Genomic DNA, 6,009 nt, shown 5'->3' on the forward strand with positions numbered 1-6,009 from the left:
TCATTAATTTTCGCACCCACTGACCCCCCAGTGGTTAACTATTTTATAAGCCTAATCCAAAAGGGGCTAAACCCTCTAAGATGTAAAACCTCATATAGGAAATCTAGGTTAACCCTGTCATAAGCTTTTTCATAGTCAATTTTAAAGACAAAACCTTCCATTTTCCTCCTATGCACCTCATGCACAATTTCATGTGCAGTGACAACACTCTCTAGAATATACCTACCTTTGATAAAGGCAGACTGATTATGGGAAATCAATCTTCCTATTATCTTAGCCAATCTATTTGTCAAAACTTTACAGAAAATCTTAAAACTACAGTTAAGTAAGCTTATAGGCCTAAACTTCTTCATATTCCTAGCATCATTTTATTTTGGTATCAGAGTGATCATAGCAAAATTTAATCTAAAAATATCCAAATTATCATCAAACCAAGCATCAAAAAGATTCATCAGATCTTGAGCAATAATGTCCCAATATTTCTGGTAGAAGAAAAAGGATAAGCCATCAACATAGGAACCAAACATAGCTTATTTTATTTCCTCCATGGTGAATCTACTCCCTATCATCTCATTTTCTTCTACAGTTACTTTTTCTCCAGGAAGGAAGAAATTATCTAACAGCCTGATATCAGGTCTCCCTTCAGCTCCAAATAAATATTTATAATATTTTTTAGCTATCTCTAGCATACCCCTTGTTTCAGTTACAGGGCCTTCATGACCATCTAGCACATGAATCATTTTCTTCCTGCTTCTTTGATTAGCTAAAGCATGAAAATAAGCAGTATTCCTATCTCCCTCACATATATATTTATCTCTAGAACGTTGTTTAGCTTTTATTTCCTCAATAAGCCAAAAAGAACTCAGCTCCTCAAGGATTTGCTTAAATCTTTCAGCCTCACCCTTCAAAAGTTATTGGGTTTCAGCTTTAATATCTAAGGCATCATATTCTTCCATGAGGGATTTTTTCTTTTTCCTCATCTCAGCATCTATATTTGCACTCCACCCTTTAACAGAGCTCCTAAAGCATCTTACTTTAGCTTGCTAAATATCCAGGGGTTTCTACTATTAACCTGAATAGACCAAGCTTTAACTACTACCTCTAGGAAATCTACTCTAGTACTCCACCATTTCTCAAATTTAAAACTACTTTTCTTAGGAGCAGTAGCCTCCCCAGAATCCCAGATTATGGGGGTATGATCACTCCCTAATCTAGGTAAAGCTCTTGCATTCCCTAAAGGGAACATCGCCTCAAAGCTAGTGTTATAGAAAATTCTATCAATCCTACTCATAATTCTATTGCTTTGATTATTACTCCAGGTAAAAGATCTACTAGCCAAACCAATCTCTACTAGAGCCCACATATCTATCCAAGCATTAAATTTGTCAACCCATTTAAAATCTATAACCCCATTACTCTTATCACACTGGGATCTAACCAGATTGAAATCACCCCCAATCATGGCAGGTCCATCCCAACTTAAAAACAACTCATGTAGTTCTGAAATAAAAGCATTTTTACCCTCCTCATAAGGTGAGCCATAAACTGTAGTAAGCCTAATATCCACACCAGAACTTTTAATTCTAGCAATTGTACTAACAGAGAAAGATTTAATGTCCCAAGAAATAACCTCAAAGATGTCACTATTTATACCAACTAAAATCCCACCAGCAGAACCAGCTGCAGGCATAAAATTCCACTCAAAATTCCTATTTCCTAAAATGGTTTTCAGGAAAGACTTAGAGAACTTCTCTTTTTTGTCTCCTGGAAACCAATGTAGTCAACTTTTAAAGAAATAACAGTGTCCTCTAGACACATTTTCCTACCAGGAGCAGTAATCCCTCTAATCTAATAACCTCTATCCATTTCTCCCCCTCATCCTCATAATTTTCCCTACACTTCCTATTTCTAATCAAAGGAGTAGTCACTAAATTTACATTACTAGGTAATAAAGGAACACACAGAGATTCTTGAGTTATATTCTCCCTAGGAATCTCAAGATCTACTAACACATTCATCGGAGAAACCACATTACTCCTATGACTCCTAGAATGAGTATCATGATTTTCCTCTTTTTCACCACTAGCACTAAATGCAGATATATCAATACCAACATTCCTAGCAAAGGATTCAAGATAATCAACATCTAGGGACTGAAAAGCATTAGAATGAATTATACCTTTCATCTTCTTGTTGGGCTCCTCCAGATTATTCTTTTTCTTGTATTCAATAGCCTTCTTCATCACATTCATAGACCTATCCACCCTAGAGCTCTGCCTTGTAGCTTGAACATGCCCCTAAACTTTCTTCTTCATTGGTTTCCCTTGTTGATCTATGTCCACCACTTCTTCTTTGTCAGTCTTCTCAAAGTTAGGAAGGATATCCTCTGGCAGAGCAACTTCCAGACCACCAGCACCCATCTCCATACTTCCCAAATCAATCCCCTGATTGCAAGCTGGAGTCTCTTGATCATCCAAGAGGAAGATTTGGATTTCCTCCTCATTGTCTCATCAGCTATGCTAGATCCACTCCTCCAGATAAACCTACATCCTCACCAACACAGCCATTCTTGAGCAGCAAGTCATAAACCTCTGCACCACTGACATATTCTTTTACCTCTTCATCATTAGTGACTAGTCTTCTCACCACAGATCCAGAGCTGGAGGCACCAGAAGTCACCACAACAGAATTTTCAGAACCATTTCATGCTGGACTGCTTCTGTCAGTATCCATACCATCTTGCCTTTCACCAGTATGTCCATCATTCCCATGTTCCGACTGCCTCTTTCCGTTGTTGTCGAGAAAGAAGTGCATTTGGCATGGTCCGTTCAAGAGATCTTCGGGTGACACATACGGCCTTTGGAAGCTTGGTCCATTATTTTGTCTGCTGGGATGGGGACCGTCCCTGTAATCGCTGCGCTGTTCACCACTCTTTTGATAATCATCACGATTATTACCTCCACTAGTTCCTTGGAAGCCAGCCGATATTTGGTCGAGACCGTCATAGTCTGAGAACTGGCAATCCTTCTGCAGGTTGCCGCAATGTCTATGGCAGGGTGTCGCGGCCCTTGGCGGCTGTTGCGCCTACCTCGGCAGGCTGCCACCGCTGACCCGCTGCACCCGTCTTTGTCGCCATCGCCCGAGACTACATCGACAACGCCGCCATCAATACTGATCTGCGGGTCGTCCATGCCATGGCGCGTACATCGCCGTTGTCGGTCTGATCAACCGATCGCTCGCACGTCTCAGCTAAGCACTTCCCCAAGCACGCGCCTACGTACCACTGATCGAGCTACGGGGTTCACCCCTTCGTGCTGTTGTGTCATCGCCTTTGGTCCATGCTACCGGCCTCTGACGCGCCTTCCAAGGCGTGTACATCGCTGGTGGCCTTCCACCGCTGCATTGACTCGCGCTTTGCAGCTACGCCGACCCCTCAGGCTGAGATGTCGATGCAAGCAATCTACTTCGCCGTCCTTGGGCACCGACGTTCCAGGCTACTACCACGCCGCCCCAACAACGCGGGTCGCCACCATCAGCGCAAGGTCTACGTCAAGCCGCCGGGTTCTTCCTCGCCTACTTCGAGTACCTTCGTCGCACCTCCACAGGTAACATGCATGGCCACTTCTGGTCGTCGCATGCCTCGCCGACCACCTCTACAGTCTAAGCATCCAGCATGGCCACTCCTGGTCGCCACTGGTTTTGCCGCCTTCTACGTCTCCGTCCACCACGACCCCGTTGCCAGCGTCATCGTTTCGGCCCCGACTACTTCGTCCACTCCGACAACCGTGGACTGCATCGGCACCTCTCCCTCTTCCCCGCTCTGCGTCTCGCCACCGCTCTGGAGGCCTCCTCTTCTAGTCCCCCTGACACTGGCGCATGTCCATGATTTTCCCTGCCCTCGCACGCCCAGTATTGGCAACACCGGTACGTGCCTTCATCCCCGACGCGTCCCCGGGCCTGGCAAGCTCGGATCGGTGCCTCGTCCTCATCGGCTTCGACAACGTCTTCATCGGTATCGACTCTTTTACGACTGCCTCGACCGCGTAGCCGATTTCGTCTTTGCATACTCGGTTCTGGAAAAATCGGAGTATGCCTTCGTCCCCGACGTGCACCTAATTCTGGCAAAACTAGGGCAGCACCTCGTCTTCGATGGCTCTGACTGCATCGACTTCGGCATCGACACCCTCTTCAACGACTTCCTCGACGTGTCTCCGTCACTCTCCTCGCGCACTATGCGCTTGCGGCTTCATGTGCGCGGCTACCTCGACACCGGGCTCTGTGTAAGTGTAATGTAACCGCATATATAGGTAGCTTCCATGATCTTATCTCTCCGCGTCGCTCATGATCTGCTGGCGATAGTGGTCCGTCACCACCACGATTTTCTCTTCGTCGCCGGCGATTGTGTTCATCAGCCAATTGACCCCACGTACGTAGAGGCCGACTGCTCCTCCTGCCTCCTCGTCACTAGCTAGGGCAGTGCGAGCGTTAGTTCCCATTTCCCAATGCGCTAGACTGCCAGCTAATATGCTGTCGAACTATCTGACCACACACCGCGCTGACGCGTCGCCATGCTACATGGAAGGCACTGCCACCCATGTCAGCATGCCCGTAAAAGGCCTTGCCGAGGCTCGTGACGGCATGAACCACCTTGCAGTGCGCTGTCGCCAGTAAGCACTGTCTTGACATGCCTCCCGCCCTTCGGCCATGATCGCTACTGCCTGACAAAGTCGCCGTAGGTGAGCAGACAACGGCTTACATAAATACTACTTGTACCTACACATACGCTACTTATTCGTACAAATAAGTTGTACTATACGGGTTTTATACATGACTACATATATCGATTGAGTTTTTAAATGACCATCATTCCGTTAATTGTGAAGAGGTATCGAGCGACCATAATAGTCTTTGTGTTTGATTTTGTCTAAGTTTGAGGGAAGTTGTACAGGAGAAAACTTGCGTTTTAAACAGTAGCACGCTGCTTCCACACCAACCAGTTATTGAAGTCTTGATCAGAAACTTAATTCGGCACATGAGATCATATGCTCCTGCCACCCGAAAAACACTTTGAAATGTCAAAAAAAATTAAACAAAAATTTGTACGCATCGACATTCTACGTATAGGTACATCAAGTTTTGCAAAATACCAACGTTTTTTATGACCTGTGTGAAAAAGACAAAAAAAAAGTCATGTACACTGCCTTTTTTGCACAAAAATTTGTCTTTTTTACACACAACAGTAAAAATTTCGGTTTTCCGTAGAACCACTTTGTGAACATGTAGCACTTCGAGATGTACCAATTAAATTTTATGTCCGAAATTTTCAATATTTTAAAAGTGTATTTAAAATAAAATTTAAAAACCGGGAGCATATGCTCCCGGGTGCCAAACGCCTTGATCTGTCTTGATCTCATAGAAGCCTTTATAGAATAAATTATTTGTTGATTATTGATACCTGGTAGTAGAGTAGTGAGATCATCAAACATCTACAAAGAATAAGTGCCTTCTCCCACTCAGCCGCTGTTCGAGCAAACTTGTCCAACCTTTCAGCTATGCAAACTAAGTTTGGTAAGCACTCGCTCAAGTCAAATCTCGCTCTTGTAGTGTCCTTCTTTCTTGACCCAAGATACAAGAGAAGCGGAATGGAGCATTTTATGAGGAAGATTCATCGGGAGCTGTGGTATCGTGGTAAAGTAGAAGAGCTGATCTTATTTGTCAAAAATATGTATCTTGCATATGCTTCTAACTACTGATAGATTATTACCGGACTAACTCTGCTACTACTTTCCAAGAGCATGCTACTCATTTTGTAGAAGATTTTGTCCATGTTACATACGGTGTTATGATTTGCTACATGTGTTCATTGTTTTGTTGCTTAGTATGTGCAAATTAAGAGCTACAACAATTAGTGTGTATATGTTACAGAGATAAGCTATATACGTGTTCCTGTAATGTTAGGTAAGTGAAGCAAAAAAATTGAATGTATTGCACAGACATATTGTAAATTAA

The sequence above is a fragment of the Lolium rigidum genome, chromosome 5, assembly GCF_022539505.1.
Source record: "Lolium rigidum isolate FL_2022 chromosome 5, APGP_CSIRO_Lrig_0.1, whole genome shotgun sequence".
Classification (NCBI taxonomy): domain Eukaryota; kingdom Viridiplantae; phylum Streptophyta; class Magnoliopsida; order Poales; family Poaceae; genus Lolium; species Lolium rigidum.